The sequence below is a fragment of the Ictidomys tridecemlineatus genome, chromosome 4 (assembly GCF_052094955.1).
Source record: "Ictidomys tridecemlineatus isolate mIctTri1 chromosome 4, mIctTri1.hap1, whole genome shotgun sequence".
Taxonomy (NCBI): Eukaryota; Metazoa; Chordata; class Mammalia; order Rodentia; family Sciuridae; genus Ictidomys; species Ictidomys tridecemlineatus.
Genome location: NC_135480.1, coordinates 72395916 through 72414854, shown reverse-complemented (window position 1 = coordinate 72414854; position 18939 = coordinate 72395916). Strand labels below are relative to the sequence as shown.

The 18939-nt window shown below is 32.9% G+C and overlaps 1 protein-coding gene across 7 annotated transcripts in view; it reads left to right on the top strand.

Moving 5' to 3' along the window:
* Dlg2 (discs large MAGUK scaffold protein 2) overlaps positions 1–18939 on the top strand; it is a 1969681-nt gene that overhangs the window by 369617 nt on the left and 1581125 nt on the right. The gene's annotated exons all lie outside the window — the stretch shown is intronic.

Sequence of the window (18939 nt, the reverse complement as noted above, 5' to 3'; positions counted from 1 at the left end):
TTCCATACTTGTATGATATTGTGTGTGTGTGTGTGTGTGTACTAGAAAAATAATATAGTTTGCATTTAACATAGGGTGGCTATTATTATTTTTGAGTGTCAGTTATGATATTGTGTGTGTGTGTGTGTGTGTGTGTGTGTGTGTGTGTGTGGTCAGCCAGTTATGGATTGAGTTTTCCATTCTTTTTTTTTAATTGTTGGTTGTTCAAAACATTACATAGTTCTTGATATATCATATTTCACACTTTGATTCAAGTGGGTTATGAACTTCCATTTTTACCCCATATACAGTTTGCAGAATCACATCAGTTACACTTCCATTGATTTACATATTGCCATACTCATGTCTGTTGTATTCTGCTGCCTTTCCTATCCTCCACTATCCTACAAGAAATGCCGTTGGGATTTTGATTGGCATTGCATTAAACCTATAGAGAACTTTTGGTAATATCGCCATTTTGATGATGTTAGTTCTGCCAATCCATGAACAGGGTATATTTTTCCATCTTCTAAAATCTTCTTCTATTTCTCTCTTTAGGGTTCTGTAGTTTTCATTGTATAAGTCTTTCACCTCTTTTGTTAGGTTGATTCCCAAGTATTTTATTTTATTTTATTTTTTTGAGGATATTGTGAATGGAGTGGTTGTCCTCATTTCCATTTCAGAGGATTTGTCGCTGATATACAGGAATGCCTTTGATTTATGTGTGTTGATTTTATATCCTGCCACTTTGCTGAATTCATTTATTAGCTCTAATAGTTTCTTTGTAGATCCTTTTGGGTCTGCTAGGTATAGAATCATGTCATCTGAAAATAGTGATAATTTAAGTTCTTCTTTTCCTATTTTTATGCCTTTAATTTCTTTCATCTGTCTAATTGCTCTGGCCAGTGTTTCGAGAACTATGTTGAACAGAAGTGGTGAGAGAGGACATCCCTGTCTTGTTCCAGATTTTAGAGGGAATGCCTTCAATTTTTCTCCATTCAGAATGATGCTAGCCTGAGGCTTAGCATTGATTGCTTTTACAATGTTGAGGTATGTTCCTGTTATCCCTAGTTTTTCTAGAGTTTTGAACATAAAGGGATGCTGTACTTTGTCGAATGCTTTTTCGGCATCTATCAAGATGATCATATGGTTCTTATTTTTAAGTCTATTGATGTGGTGAATAACATTTATTGATTTCCATATGAGTTTTCCATTCTTAAGTGTTTTCATTTGCAAAGTCAGGTGAATAATATTTCTCCTATAATTTTTCATAAAGATTAAATGACTTAATACATTTAAAGATTTTAGAATAGGAACTTAATTTTTTTTGTGTGTGTGATGCTGATGATCAAACCCAGGGCCTCATGCATGCTAGGCATGCACTGTACCACTGAACTATGTCTCCACCTTTTTTTTTTTTTTACATAAACCATCTTATATCTGCCTTGATTCTTCCCTTATTCTGTCTACACAAATGTTAAAGAATGAATGTTTTCATCTTCAGTAAATATTTTCTACTTGTGAACATTTTAGCCAATATTTTATATACACATGCTTTATGTTATCCTGGAGTAGACTTTCTAAAGGTCCTTTGATTATTTTATTGCTCAATAGATAACTTTTTTGAGTCCTCACTGACAATTAAATAATACCTATAGTATCTATTGTGGCATTCAAAGCCTTTAAAATCTAGATCCTAACCTCCTTTCTAGCCTTATTTCACACTACTTTGCTCCCTACTCCAAACCCTCCTACTCATATTATTCATAAACCCTTATAAGGAATTATATATACTTAAGTTAATTTGCCTATATTGGCTTATACTTTCCTTTACATACTTTCCCACTTTTGTTTAATAATCCAGACTTTTTTTCTTTGTGTAATTCTATGTCTGTCGATTTCCCACCTTCCCATTAAAATCCTGAACATTCATTAGATAACTGGAAGATGGATGAAGGATATGTAGGCACACAATACAAACACCTCTGCATTTGGTATCAACTTAACAAAAACATTTTTATATGGCAGGTCCATTTGAGAAGGACTTGAAAGTCTGATTCTTTTGTTATTAAAAATTTAAACTGTACACTTTAAAATGAATTATCCATTGCAGCAAATGATCTAATAGTATTTAAAGTTTGTATCTTTGTCTCTGCTTTTCTAGTTAAATATACTGGCCAATATTGATCTTGAAATTAGTGCATCCACCTCATTATATGCCCCATTGCCCAAGTTGAAATAGAGAATTTATTTAAAAGATTGTCTTTATTAAGTGACTGAGAAAGTCTTCCTTAATATTTATGATACTAAATGAGTATATAGATTGATATAGACAAATGCATATATAGTAACATTATAATTTTCTTGTCTGATGGGAGCATTGCAAAGGTTAATTAGTGCCTTTGATGATTCTTGTTCCCCTTGATGAAAAGACACTATGCAAATACAGAGTGCAGAATAAGGAACTTAATTAAAAGAGTTATATTATCTGTGCTGTAGATAAATTTAAAAATATTTTTTGTGAAGGGAGGGGGCTTTGCTTTTAACCCTGAGGCATTGCCTGTAGGTCAAGTGTTTCAACCCAAGGTTTTGTGATGAACATGTTTTAATTTAGATGAGGCCATGGAATTATTGGCTTATGACTACAATGTCCAGACAGAAAGTATAAGGAAACATTTATTTCTCCCCTTCTAATATCCATGGATACCTCATTTAATCATTAACATAAAATTATCACTGGGCTCTTCCTTCTGCTATGAGGTATATTATTACACCTCTGGGATAACATATTTCATATAGGAAGATCTTTTCTTTAGCTGGCATGACCTATGTTTGACTTTTAAGAATTTACTCCTCATAAAACTATTTCCAGAGATAACAAACAGCCTTGCTTGCAAACTGATGCCACTTTCTAACAACACCGGAAATAGGCAATGCAGATTGCCATAATTTTTCAAGTGTTTAGCAGTTTAGGGAGGAGGAAAGGGAATTAACATTTTCTGAGCATCAACTATATCAAAGCACTGGATTTTGTATTTTATTATTATATATCAAGTCTCTGTTATGTAGTGAAACTTCCTTTATCAGAGAATTTATTTGACTATTATAAATAGTGGTTTAAGTGTCCATTTTTCCTACTAGCAGATAAACTCTGTGAGGGCATCAGTCATTTATCTCGTGTTTATTTCTGCATCCTTATTACTAGTACAATGTTTGGCACATAGTAGGATCTCAATTAATATTGTTAAAAGTAACAATTTTATAAGCTTATTTGATCTTTTTATTAATACTTGTAACCACTTTGCACCTTTTAATGACAGAGTTCATAACTCTCAGGATTGTTGTGACAATTAAATTAAACATACCTCCAGGTTAACATGACAATTGAAACTATAGCATATATTTCTCATTTCTTAATACTTAATTATATGAACAAAAAAATAATTTAAATAAGGCCCCCCCACCTTCCCACCTCTCTCTCTCTCTCTCTCTCTCTCTCTCTCTCACACACACACACACACACACACACACACACACACACACACCACATATCAACAATCATTACCACAAGATAAGCAACAGGGTATAATCTAATATAAAAACCTTGAAAAATGAGTGACCAAGTAAGAAAAACAAAGGATCTCTAGTGAAACAAAGAAGTGGCAGCACAATGTGGTTCCTAGAGGCATTAATTCCACTCCCCAATCTTTGGTAAAATCTAATTAGTAAGCTGACCTAACCTTTAGAATTATCACTAATATAACCAAACCTGGAGAGACCCCAAATGAATGATCTTCTTATTAAAGGGTAATGGAAACAGTATCTGGGGAGAAATTGCCGACATGATGAAGTACATAGGGAAGATTTCTCTCTCTGTGTGAAAGTATGGGATCCCACAGACACTATACATAACAGAGAATTATACTTGGGCATCCTGGAACTGGATGCTTAACAAAATCTCAGAAGAGAGTGTAATCAGTTGAACTCCAAAGACTCCACATTTCAGTCCAGTATTTCTCCTGCATTTTTTTATTCTTTTAAAAACAAGGATTATCCAGAACTCAAACTGTAGCTGGTACAGGAATGGATGGGAAATTGTATCAAGAAGTCACACATATAATAACTACAGAATGAAATTTGCCAAACTATTATGTGTATGACTGCATCATAATTATTTCTACTTTTATATATAAATGTAGTGTACCAATTTTAAAATAAATTAATAGAAGACCCATGGAGTAGAAGAAAGGGATTAGAGGAGGAAGAAGGCGAAAGAGGATAGTATTGGGGATTGAAATGTAGCAGATTACATTATATGCATTTATGAATGTTACAGTGACTTCCACAATAATGGACAACTATAAAGCACTAAGAAATATTACACATATCACAGCAAATAATTCTTAGGCAGAATGTCTTTTTATCTTATGAGGAAAAGGAAAACAATATGATAATCTACAGTGAAAAGAAATTAAAGTATAGTAAAGAAAAAATTGACATAGAATTAAACATTACTCATGGAAAGAAAGACATTCATGCTCTAAAGAATCAAGATCTTTCAATTGAAGTTTTAATTTTATCTTTCTCCCATTTGTAGACTTATACACTACTCAGTGTAAAGTGCATTTCAAGCACCAAATAAAAGTACATTTGGAAATATCGAGTCTGCAAAATGCCCTTAATTAAAGCCTCAGAAATATATGGTGGAGCTCTCTGCCTTTCCATGTCTTAAACATGTCTGTTGTTTCTCATGTCATATTCTGAATTCAGATATGTTTTAGAGTGAAACAGTGAGAGTGATGTCATTTTGTTTAATGACCTCACTACTTCTATATTTTGATTATTTTAAAAAGTAAATTGCTACTGAAAGAGAAAAAAAATTTAAAGAAATATTGAAAGCATTTAAATTTACATTTTATAGATAATATTCATGGAAATTCTTCCATTTATCATCTATCATTCATGTATCCATCTGTTTATCCATCTACTTTGAATGAAGAAGTAGGATTATTTCATGGAAAGGTGTATTAATACTTTTGTTCAAGTTAATATAAAGCCAGGTTTTGTTCTGACAGATAGTAGAGTGATTTGCTGGTGGTTCAATAATAACTAGGTTGTCATTTAGACTATTTTATATATATTTCCATAAAGTAAGTGAACTAATGCCACTCCAAACTGTTGATAAAAATTAGAGTTATAAAAAGGTATTATATTACTCAAATATTATAGAATAATGGATGTCAGGCTTATTTTTGTTTCATAAACATCTATAATCTGAAGGTGAGTTTCATTGGTATCCTAGCTTTTTACTTGGCAGTAAGCAAAAACCTTAACGGGTGGAGGAAAGAAATATAGCTCATTGCTGCTCAGGTGGGTGGAATTTTTAGGGCACAATACTAGAAATGAGAGAACTGCAAAGAGAAGGAGGCCTAGTAATTGGCATAGAAAATGCAATATCTTATATGAAAAATTGACTAAATATGAAAAATTGACTAAATTGCTGTAGAAGATAGTGAACTTAATTTTTGTTTGATTTTAGGTGTTATAGATGGAACCAAAGGGGTGCTTTACCACTGAGATACATACCCAGTCATTTTGGTTTTTTATTTCTTGCTAACTTCCTAAAGATCTGGTTAATTTGCTGAGACTGGCCTCAACTCGCAGTCCTCCAGCCTCAGTCCCCTGAGTCACTGAGATATGGGGTGTGTACCATCATGCCTAGTGAACCTGAAATCAGTGCAAAAGAAACTATCAACACTGAAGTGTATGGACAAGGACAGCCTTTAAAAAAGCCTCAGCAATTTTGTAGTTCAAAATCAAATAGTTTAATATATGTACAATTGCAGATCTGATAGAGGTGAGGAAAAAATAGGACAATTTTTTTTATGAAATCATGGGTAATAATTTTCTAAATTTTAGTAAAAACTATCAAGTCATATGTCTTAGTCCATTTCTGCTACTATAACAAAATACCTTAGGTCAAGTTATTTATTTATTTATTTGTTTGTTTGTTTATTTATTTATTTATTTTTTAAAGAAAGAGTGAGAGAGGGAAAGAGAGAGAGAGAGAGAATTCTAATATTTATTTTTTAGTTATCGGCGGACACAACATCTTTGTTTTTTTTATATATGGTGCTGAGGATCGAACCCAGGCCGCACGCATGCCAGGAGAGCACGCTACCACTTGAGCCACATCCCCAGCCCAAGTTATTTATAAATAATAGAAATGTATTTATCATAGTTCTGGAGGTATGAAGACCAAGATCAAGGTGCTAGAAACTGTGGTTTCTGGTAAGCACATACTCTTTTCTTCCAGAATGGCACCTTCTTGCTATACTCTCAATGGATAAAAGGAGAGAAAAATGATACTAACAGACTATTTTAAGTTCTTTTAAAAGGGTACTGATTCCATTTATGAGAGTGGAATCCTCATGATCTATCACTTCCTAAAGGCCCTACCTCTTAATGTGATCACATTGGGTTATTAAATTTCAGCAAGAATTTTGGAGGTCAGCAAAAATGCAAACCATAACACCAAAAATTCAGGAAGCTTAGAAAACATCAGTTATGATCATGGTCAAATTTCTGAAAACCAAAGATAAAGAGAATCTTAGAATCGGTGTTATTAAAAATCTCATTGCAAACTGGGCATTATAAGAAATGCTGCTGACTTTTATGTAAAACAATAACTGTGAAGAAAAACTACTCTTTAAAATGCTGTGTTATATCCATGAAAATGTCTTTCAAAAGTGAAAGTAAATTAAGACATATTCAAATAAACAAAAGAATTCAGCACCAGCATACTTGTGCTAAGGTAAACTAAAGAAGATCTTCAGAATCAAAGAAAATGATACAAGATAGAAATTCAGATCTACATAAAGAAATATAAAACACAAAAATGGTAAATTTAAGATTTTTTTTCATTTCTCAATTTCTTTAAAAGACAATTAATCCTTTAAACCAAAAATAATAAAAATGTGTTGTTAATGTATAAGATATGTATAAAAATGTATGAAACAAAGTCGAAAAGACAGAAAGGGGGTAAATGAGTTTACTGTAGTAAAGTTCTTACATTCATATGTGAAATGATATAATATTAATTCAATGTATGTAGTTATAATATATGGATATATATTATAATTTCTAGAATAACCTCTGAAAAGGTAGAGCAAAACAGCCAAATGAAGAGATAAAATGCTATCTTATTTAAATTCCAAGGAAGACAGAAAATTAAAAAATTCAAATACCTGGGACAAATAAAAAACAAGACAAAATTGTATTTTAAAACTAACTATAACACCAATTACATTATATATAAATGGGATAAGAAATTTAAAAGGCAGAGATTGTCAGATTGCATGAAAATCACATATGCTGATTACAAGAGAAAAAGCTAAATATAAATATGACAACTAAGTAGCTACAAAAATATGCAAACACATAAACAATGCAAATAGTCATTAACAACAGAGAGAGGGGCGAAAGTTGAGTGGGTCTATCAATATCAGAAACAGTCAATTTAAATACAAGAAATATTGCCACAGGTGTCAAGGTGCATTTAATAATGATGAAGGGAAGATAAAAATTCCTCAAATGTCTCAACCTCTTGGTAAAAGAGTCACTGACAAGATTAAGAAAAATTAAAGCCTGAACTTAAATTAGAGGCTTTCTCAAATATATATTTCTCTGCTTATTAGAATTCCTGACTGTATTGATCCACAGGTAAAAAAAAGACCTCAGGAGTACCTCTTGGTAGTCTCATCATGTTTAACCTTTCATTAGTCAGTCAATAAATACCTACTGATATTTATTTTTGTATACAATAATGCTTGCAATAGAAAAAAAATAAAGGTAGAGATTTAGGAAATGTCACTGAAGGGCAGTAAAGGATAGTGTCTCTGAAAAAAATATATCATTTATGTTGACCCAAGAAAGTAAAGTATCAGCTAGGTATGGTGGCACATGCCTGTAATCCCACTGACTTGGTAGCCAAGGCAGGAAGGTCACAAGTTCAAGGCCAGCCTCAGTAATTCAGCAAAACTCTTAGCAACTTAGTGAGATACTACTCATTAAAATTAAACAACAAGGACTAGGGAGGAAGCCAGAGGTGGAGCACACCTGAGTTTAATACCCAGTACTCAAAAAAGAAGAAAGGAAAAGTTTATTTATAGAATCATTTTTATATTCATTTTTTCTCTTATAAACAGCATACCTTCTCCATACATCACCTTCAGATACCTGGGGAAAGATTGTCATGGGCAGAAGCAACATGTGCAAAAGTATTTACCTGCTAAGAATGTGAAATGGACAAGAATTGATTGTGGTAGAGGAGAGTGAGAGAGGGATATAGTAGTAAAATATGAGGCCAGCAAGTAGTGGGGAGTTACATTATGTAGAATCATGAATGCTTCTTGTACACCTAGATTGGTCTCTGAATGAGTTGGGAAGCCACTGGAAGGGTTTTATGGCAGAGAAGTAGCATTTACATATTCTATGTTATCATTTGGCTGCAGTGTGGATATTACATTTCTATCCCTTAAGATAGCTAACAAAACATTATGTAAGGCAGACAAAAATACTTGCAGATTTATTGGATTGTTTTTGATACTAGATTTATATGTTGGTGGCTTTTATATGCTCTGTTTGTGTTCCTTTGAGATTTTTGGAAATATCTTTGACATTCAGCTATTGAAATATTTATTTTAATATAGTCACATATCTGATGAGTGACTATAAGAATACACATTGTATACTTTTATAGTTAAATACCACCAATAACAAACCATTAAGGCTTTTATATAGTATAGGAATTTTTCTTCATTTTCATTTAAACCTTTTCTTAGCTCCAGATTAAAAACAGGTGATCTTTATTTATAAATAAAATAAATTTGTTTATAAGTTATGCACTTATATCTTAGCTTACCATTTCCTAAATCTTTATGAATTCTGATAGTAGACCCAACTGATGGATTATCATCAGAATGACCCAGCAATATTCCTTTCATGTATGTGCCTTCTTTTTATGTCATTGAAGGGTAGTAAAGGATAGTGTCTCAGTTTTGCCTTTGTCCTGTTATGATAAGGCAGGCCTTGGCCGTGGTTTTTATTTTTAGTCACTCCTTCTCTGACTCTCTTTTTTGATATCATTCTATCTTTTGCAGCAACTTGAGAAAGGAACCAAAATGTCTAAGTATAACATTGGGATAAGAAAATGAAAACTTCACTGAAGACTTAATTCCAATGGATGAGATCCTTAGATTTTTTTTTTTTTTCTTTTTAACTATTAGAGTGACGGCCTTTGTTGATAACTGAATTCTGTCCTGGCTGTGAAGATACGTTCTTGTCAGTTTTTTACTAAGAGACCACAAATAAGCTATAATCCAGGAAGTTTTCATAATTTTAAGTTATGACATAAGGATTTTCAGGACTGGGGAATGACAATATTCATTTTCCCATGTGTTAAACTTTAGTTCATTTTAAAGGTATCACTCTTTAATAAATCATGTCCCACAGCTTGTTATTTTACTAATCCTTCCAAAGTGTCTACCCCAATTTGCACATGTGTGAATTGGTTGCATATTTATTTACTTAATGCTATTGTGTATTAATGTTTTGTCCTAAAATATTCAAATATGACACTTTGGGCATCATCAGATTTGTCAAAAGCTGATTTGCTTTTTTTGTGAATGATCATGCATAACATTCTGGTTTGTCTTATAGCCTTCTCTTTATTTTTGAAATTTATCCATCCATCTATCCATTTGTTTATCCTGTCTATCAAATGTACTCTATAATTTTATTGGATTTCAGGACTCAGATAAATTATTTGATACAAAATGAACAAGAATTAGAGGTATACTAAACATATTTGTAGTTTGATTGTTGTTGATCTAAGTTTAAAACATAAGGATATACATATTGAATCCATCAGAATTTAGATTCCATAACTTTTTTATTTATTCATTAATAAATTAACTCAAAAATGCTTAATCAGTGCCTAATATATATAAAAGTTTGGTATTGAGCTAGAGATTAGTATGTGAGAATAAAGGGCAGTCTTTGCCCTTCAAATAGTTTTGGTTTAGTAGGAAGTAAGTATTACAAACAATTATATGACAATTAAAAGTTCTATAGTTGGGGCTGGGGATGTGGCTCAAGTGATAGCACACTTGCCTGGCATGCGCGGGGCACTGGGTTTGATCCTCAGCATCACATAAAAATAAAGATGTTGTGTCCACCAAAAACAAAAAAAATAAATATTAAAAAATTCTCTCTCTCTCTCTCTCTCTCTCTCTCTCTCTCTCTTTCTCTCTCTCTCTCTCTCTCTCTCTCCTCTCTCAAAAAAAAAAAGTTCTATAGTTGAGATAAAAGAAATTCAAAGAAGATAATGTTTAACCTGGACCTAATTCTTGCTACTTACAATGTGGTAAATAGTCTAACAGCATTGATATCACTTGGGAGCTTGTTAGAAATGTAGACTCTCAGCAACCTTGGATTATGAAGTCAGAATTTTATTCTAACAAGATCCTCAGGTGAACTGGAAGTACATTAAAATCTGAGAATCACTGGTTTATATTAAGACTAATATAGTAACTGAAGAACATACATTGGTCATTTTAAATAGAAGAGGGACCATGTACAAAGGCACAGGGCATGGAGAAAAGAAACAAGGCATGCTCAGAACTGTTATGTGTGATTAAATCTTATGATGAATCTGGTGAGAGAAGGGAGATTGGATAACACATCTGAGAATCAGACTGTAAAGGAATTATATGCTTCTGTAAAGAATTTTAAATTTCTGAGCCATAGGATGTGATTTGAGGTTTTTAAACAGGTGAATTATGTGATAGGCTTCCTGATTTAGGAAGACAACTCTGGCAGCCATAAGAAGAATGGATTAGAAATAAGAAAAGGCATGTTGACTACTCAAGAAGTTACTTCAGTTAAGAAAGTCTAAACTAACAATAAATATGCAGAGCAGTGATTGAACTGCAAGTATTTTGGAGACTGAAAATTATGTGAATCTATGTTTGATTGAATGAAGGAGATAAGGAAAGAGACAAAGGGTACTCATGTTTGTATAATAAATGTGGGTTTGATATGTAAAGGTGTTATAAAATAGGAGAAGGAATGATTCCATAGTATACTAAATCAATTCAACATCAGGATAGGTGTTACTGAGATATCCAGATGGAAATGTTTAAGAATATTATTTTGGAGCTAAGAAGAGACGCTCTGATTTGAAATAGATAAAAGGTGGTAAGGAATTTAGAAATAGAAGCTGGGAAAGTTATAGAGATGTATGAGATCACCTCTGAAATAGTACTATAACATAAGTCAATGTCAAAATGCTTTGGGTGGAAAACTAAACAAGAACAAAGGAAAGGAAAGAGAAGTCAGTACCATGAGCAAGGGACAGTATCAGAAGTGAAATGGAGTGCCAAAGTCAGCGGCCAGGAAGAAACTAAAGTAACAACCCAGGGAAGATACAAAACAAATGGGATCCTGAGCATTGAAAAAGAGTTAATTTTGGAAAGAAAGTGGAATATCTACCTCTCCTTCCCTGAAGGAGAATAGATAAGCTGGGTTAATATTTTAATATATGAATGAGCTTGAAGATGGAAGCTGGTGAAGAAAAGATAAGAAAGTTTGTGCTTTATGACTTTTATTTTCTTGATGAAGTAGGTAGCAAGGTCATGTGTAGAAAGTGAGTGGGCTGGAACAGGATCTTGATGAACATGATGAAGGTTTATAATAGCCACTTTAGAGTGTGGGAGAAGTAGCTGACTGCAGACAACTAAAAGGATTGCTGGGCAGTGCTGAAAGCCTGGAAGAGGTTGGAAACCATAAATAACTTGTTCCTTTTTTTCTCCCTCTATCATTCCGTGACAGCCCCTCTTTCCTTGCCTGCGTGCTTTCTTTTCATTTATAGTTTGATCAGGAAATAATTTTCCAGTAAATTTAAAGCCTATTTTGGGCAAACTGGAAAACAAAGGCTTATATTTCAAGCACCTAAGATAAAACTGTTTGTGATTTTATGCTTCAATAAAATTAATTGGCATATTTTCTTAATGAAAATACCAAATATTTATTATAACAATTCTGGAAGGATAAATAAAAGTAAAAAGAAAGAATAATATTATTCATTGATAAATGATTGTTGATGTACCTTTTTTGCTTTTATTACTTTCTCTAAACACAGTTTTATTTGTCTGTTTGCTTATTTTACATAGATGTGTTAATCATATGTAAACTGCTAAGTGTCTTGCTCTTTTCAACTCCTTAAGAATTGTAATTTTTATTATAAAAACAACTTATATTCATTGCTAATTTTTGAAAATAGAGCAAAGTACAAAGATGAAAATATAAATCATTCATAATCCCATCACACAGAGATAATGACTTAGTTGCTAAGGGCTTTCCTGAAAGCTTTCATGTTACACTTCAGAAAACATTTTCACTAATATTTGATCCTAGTTCTTCATCCTCACTAAATTTGAGCAAACTTGACCATAAGAGAATTTTACCTGGAGAATCACTTATCAGTGTAGTCACTACAACCAGCTCAGTTCCCCTCTACCCTGAGAGAAGCACTTGAGAATAGAAGTGGACAAGCAGGACACATTGTCAATTGGTAGTAAATAAAACAGTGTGTGTTTGTTCCAATGTCTTTGAAAAAGTATGAAGTATACTTCTAAGCAACATGAAATGTACTCTTACCATGAACTCAAAATTTATTCTCCTTCTTTCCTGTTGTTTCTTACCCAACAGCTCACTTCTATCAATTATAATGTTATTAAGCAGATGTGGCTCTGGCAGCTCATATGGGAGGGGCTTTTATCAGTGTCATAATCTCAGACACTGATATAGCACTGTATCAGGCACTATTTTATGTGTTTTATATAATTTAATTTTATTTAATCCTTGCAATGAAACTAAGAGGTATGTGACACAATTATTCTCACTTTGAAGATGTAGAAACTAAGGTACAAGAAGATTCAGATATAGAAATCTAGGTACAAAAATATTTACTCATATGCCAAGGTCACATTCTTTAAGTGGTAGAACTAGGTATCATACCCAACAGCCTATTCCAGCCTCTGCACAATACCAGTTTCAAAGGCAGCTGAAAAATTTATCTTGAGTAGTATTGCAAGTACATCTTTTACTTGGAATGCTTATTTGGCATGGCTTAATGTTTGTTATGTCCTCTCAACTCTCATTCCCACCCCACACCCAACATATAACTTTGGTATTACAACTTCTTTCTAAACTTTCTCAAGGGTCACAAGAACATGGACCATATGTTTTAGCAGACATGTGATACAATTTCTCCTGTATTCTAGAATCTTATCATGGTTTTGTTTGTTGTTTTTGTTTTTGTTATCACTAACACCTTCTATTCTTCCAGAAAAGGACCAGCCTGATGTAGGTGCTTCTTGCTTTTCCAAGTTTGGAAATTCTTATGGCAGTGCTATTTATTTCTATATACTTGAAAATTGCAGATAGTTTCTCAGTTACTTTTCATAGTTTCTACTTTATAGATAGGTGTTTTTATTCAAGTTAATAATCAACAAAGCTCCCTTTTTGTCTTTAGATTTGACATGCCAAATTCTGCCTTTCTCATCCTCTTGACTCCCTTGACAGTATCTTCCATAGTTTTCAGGTTTGGAAAGGTTGCTAGTATGTGCCAGAATCTGTGTGAGAAATATGGAATGCTATGGGCACTGTATGTCCAGGCTTCTCACCTACTACTGGACAGAAGAAAAGGAATGATCAGGGTAGTGCTTGCTGGTGTTTATGTCACTGCCACTGCTTAGCCCTTCTCTTAGTTGACTATCAGTATTCACGGTTGCTGTCCATAGGGCCAGCTGGAAAAATTTTAGAAGGCAGCAAAGTATAATGTAAAGGACAGCAAATTCAGCATTTAATCCACATTATAACTTTAATTATATAATTCTTTATTATTTATTTTCTCTCTCTAGAAGAGAAACATCATAGTAGTTAAGAACATAGGCTCTGGAGTTAGATTGTTTGGGTTCAAAGCCTGGTATTAGTTCTTATAATCTTGGGATATTGGTCCAATTAACCGTATTGGGACTCATTTTCCTTATCTAAAAAGCAACACCATGAGGTTATTATAAATATTAGAGATTATACCTGTAACATAGAACAGTAATTAGCTTTCAATAAGTATTTAATAAATACAGCTACCATTTTGAAAGTCTCTTTCTTTAAACTGTCAGTTCCAGAAAAGTCCGTATTTACTTCACTATGAATGCTCAGGGCTTAACAGTATTGCTCCGTAAATATTTGTTGAAAAAAATTAATTAATGAATGGATCAAACACTAAATAGCTCTACAACTTAGATTATATTACTTAACCTCTTTGAAAATGTGTTCTGAGTACATGAAGTCAACACCAGAGCCCGGAGTTTCAGAGAAGATGCTTTCAAGTCATAGTTTTACATCTTATTCTGCTACTAGCTATGATCTTGGATAAACAACAACTCCTTTTTAGACCTCTGTTTTCTCATCTATAAAATGGAGATCACACTTTTTTTTTTCTCAGAGTGTTGATATAAGGATTAAATGAGCCATGCACATGCTTTGAACATTGTTCTTTTGAAAATAGTTTGTTGCCATGGGAAATGACTTTTTAAGCTTGAGATCACCCTAAAAAAATATAAGTTATTGACTTTAAACACAATAATATTAATTGAAAAGATATGTGTATTTTTCACAAAATGCTAGGTTATAAAGTGTACATGGAGTTCACTAGAGGTTGTCTTTCTATAAGGGAGACCCCACCCATCTGTGTAATATTCTCTGGATTAAATGAAGTTTTAGAAAAGACATTTTTACTTTTTTAAAGTAGTTTTCTTTTAAATTCTCCCTTAAAGTGGCACAATAAAGAATCTAACTGTACCCTGAAAATATAGACAAGACTAAAGGAAAACAGGGAATGAAATTTTTTTTAAATAAAAAAATTTGATGGTTATTTGACTAGACAAATTTTAATAAGTCTGACAAGTAGACTAATATCATATAGTATATATTATCTCAGGATATAAAAAGTAATTTTTAAAAATTAAATATACTTTTCCTAAAATAAAGATTTATTTTATTTATTATAATCTAGATAAATACATTACTTCAAATTTCCTAATGATAAGGCAGAGATATAAAAAATTCAAATTATTTAAATTTTAATGTTTAATTCTTGCAAATTAAAAATATGTAATATGGAAAAGCATTTTTTTCTTCAGTAACTCAAAATACTCTTCTAGAAACTAGGCACATGAGCATTTTGCAGTGACCACTGGTAGTGGCAAAAGGAAAAATATCTGATCTGTGTGCTATGTTCCTTCAGATACCCCAGGACTTCATCTCTTAGGGCTCTTCCCTTATATCTGTACTCATCACTCTGACCTCTCCATTTTATCTCTAACTTAAGCACACTCCTCCTCTATGGCATTCACATTTGCTACTGCCACTACAACTATGTTCTTCCACATAGCCACCAGGCTGCCTTCCTTACCTCCTTCTGGTGCTTAAGTATTACCTTTCTGGTAAAGCTTTCTTTAGTGACTTCATTCAATAGTGCAGCTTCTCCCATCCCACTCAATTTTCCTATCTTCATTTTCTGCTGAGTGCTTTTTCCACTGTACTTACCGAATTTGTAACTATGTACAGAGTTTTATGTATTTGTTGTCTGTCTTCCCCTACCTCCTGAAGGTAAGCTTTATAAGGGCAAAGATTTTTGTGTGCATTTTTTGGGGGTACTGTAACCTTAGCACTTAGAATAGTGTGCCTGGAATATTGTAGGTATTTAGTAAATATTTGATGAATGAATGAATGAATGAATTATCTAAATTAAGACAAAAATAGTTGTCATTTCCTATGGGAAATTACTATTTCATAAATAAAGCAGTGACTTGGATGTCAAATCAAATGCCGTTGAGCAGGTTGCTTAGGTACTATGGTCCAAATGTAGAATTTCAGGAGATTTTTCTCCCTCTAGGTATGACATAATATACTAGGTTAAATAGCATTGCCTAAGAGTCATGTCTACCCAGAATCTGTGAATGTGAATTTATTAGGAAATTGGCTGTTAACTAGATATAATCTAGTTCAGATGAGTTCATGCTGGATTAGATAACCCTAAACTAATGACAGTTTTCTATAAAAAGAGTGAAATTTATATATATATATATATATATATATATATATATATATACATATATATTACATACATACATATATACAGGAAGAAAGCCATATGACAACAGAGGCAGAAATTATAATGATACATTTGAAACCCAAGGAGCACCAGGATTGCTGGCCACTGCAACCTAGGAAGAGGAAAGTAAGGATTGTCTCCTAGAACCTTTGAGAGAATATGATCATGCTGATATCCTGCTCTGGACTTTTAGCTTTCAGAACTGTGAGGAAATACATTTCTGCTATTCTAAGCTACCAAGTTTTGGGATTTTTTTTTTTTATGATAGACCTAGAAAACTAATACACATAGAAATAGGGCTCATTCTTTTTGTCATTAATTTATCTTGCAAACATTTTTTGAGCATCAGTCAGTATGTTAGTCACTAGAGTTCTGGTGATAAATGTCCCAGTTCTCTCTCTCCTCAGGGAGCTCAATTCATAGCTTAGTGACAGAGACCAAGAAATAAAGAGAAAACTATTGAAATGAAAGTGTTGAGAGAATTAAGCTCAGAGAGCACAGAAGTGGAGCATATAATCTAGCTTTGGGCAAGAAGTGTCAGAAAAGGCTTTTCTGAAGGGGTGAATTGCAAATAAGCCAGATGGACAGGGAAGAAAAATCATGCAGGCAGAGGAAAGCATGTGCAAGGGATAGAACTGGAGAGTGTCATGTCACTCAGGAAGTGCCCAAGCTGAGTCCAGCTGTAGCTGCTTGTAGTGGGTACAATCCAAGAATGGCGTGATAGGAATATGTTGTGATAATCTAGTTGAGACTGTGACTCAAATGATTCTCCAGGTCCTTTGAATGTAAAGACAAAAGCTTTATTTCCTACAAGGGCCAAGAATGCAGACAACCAAGTAGTTCTGCAATCCTCGACCCCAACTAGGGGCAGGGATATACTTATAAGGCCTAAAACCACAATGGGGTGGGAGCAGGAGAAGCACTCATAATCATAAGGTATATTTCATACGAATGGAAAGTTACCAAAAAAAGAGTCATATGGACATATTTTCAGAAATACATTCTCACAAAAACAAGTTTACAATAGTCCCATAGATCAAAGATATTGTGGTCAGGGTGTGAGAGGAAGGGATCTTCATTATAGAAAATGTGTTTGGTTTTAAAGTGGGGATCATTGTGAAGACTTTTTTTTTGCATAGCAAAATGCCTTTGCTCAAAATAAATAGGAGCGTTAAGTCTGAAGGGGCCAAGAACAGCTATTTTATAATCTTGTGTTATCCTACAGCCAGTATTGTCTTTTTTATTCCTAATTTAACTGCATTTTTTAAACTGTTTAAAAAATTATCATGTTATTTTTATATTGTAATGATCTGTTTAATATCTTTGTTCACTGGATTCTAAGATCATTGAGGACAGGCACTATGTTGTATCTCAGTCCGTGAAACTGAGAAAAAAAAAATTTCCCTCCACCTTCCTAGTTTTATTGAAGCCCGATAAATTACACTTACAAATGACATGTTAAAAAGAGAAAAGCAAACAAATTTATGAACATATGCTTTATAAATATATGTAGGAGACCTCAGTGATGAGTAATTCAAGGTGAGCAGTAGGAATTTGGGTTTGTATAGCATCTTAACAAAGAATAATAAATTTGTAGAGAAGTGACAGGACAAAGATGTTTAGGCTTTTAGGGATTATAAAGTGCGGGAAGGTAAGTATATGAGTAACCTAACAAAGTTGAGTTGTTTCAGTAAAGTTTGTTAGGCAGTTTCTTCTGGTGCATCTCTGGCTAAGAGTCTAGAGTTGTCTCCTATGATTAAAATTATCATGCCCTTTCTTATAGAAAGGGCAAAGACAGAGCTTGTCCTTTGTCTGCTTTTTCTCAATTGTCTTTGGTTCAAAATAATACTAGTCAAAGTGACATATTTGGGGGTAACATACTATGAACCTCAGCACATAGAATGTTTTCATATATGATTATTAAATGAAAGAAGTGAAAGTATTTGAGAAAAAATATTTTAACAGGATTCAGCAAAAATTTGTGTTTTAAATTTAGTTTCATCAGTAGTCATCAGTAAAAAATTATATAAAAGCTAGTATAAAGACTAAATCTGTGATTTATACACACACACACACACACACACACATACACACACAATGTACTTATAGCATCAAACATGGCCAAAAATATTCTAAAAATACAAAAACATTTTAGTAGGTTTGTGTTGAGTCTGTGAGTACAGAAAATCATGTTTGATTTATTCATTGCCCCTAATACCATTCTTGAAATTTTTATTTCAGTTCCTTGCAAAAGCAATCACATTCTTAACTCGGTCTCTGGTATAAAAATAGGTCACTGTGATAGGTCTGTCAGAATACAAATGCATGGGGAATTGATATTTAGGGCTAGATTTGACTTGGATAAGTTCTCATTGTAAAAGTATTATAGAACAATTTGTCTTACCCATAAATCTCTGTATTTTTTTCTTTTTTCTTTCTTTCTTCTTCTTTTTTTTTTTTTTTGGTAAGAGATTTATCATTCAGTGCAGCCAAGCAAGGGAAATTTAAAAATCTCAGCCACAAGTCTCTTAGTGAATATTTATTATAAAGTATTTCCTAGACTTGTATTTTTTTAAAGCAAGTTTCCTAATTCAAAAAGATGCTCAACAAAAGTTTGAAGGTATTTTTATGTGGTTCTTCAAAGTACTGTGCTAAGCCTTGTCAACTGGAACTAAGATGTCTTAGAGATCAGCAGGGAAAATTTTAAGATCAAGATG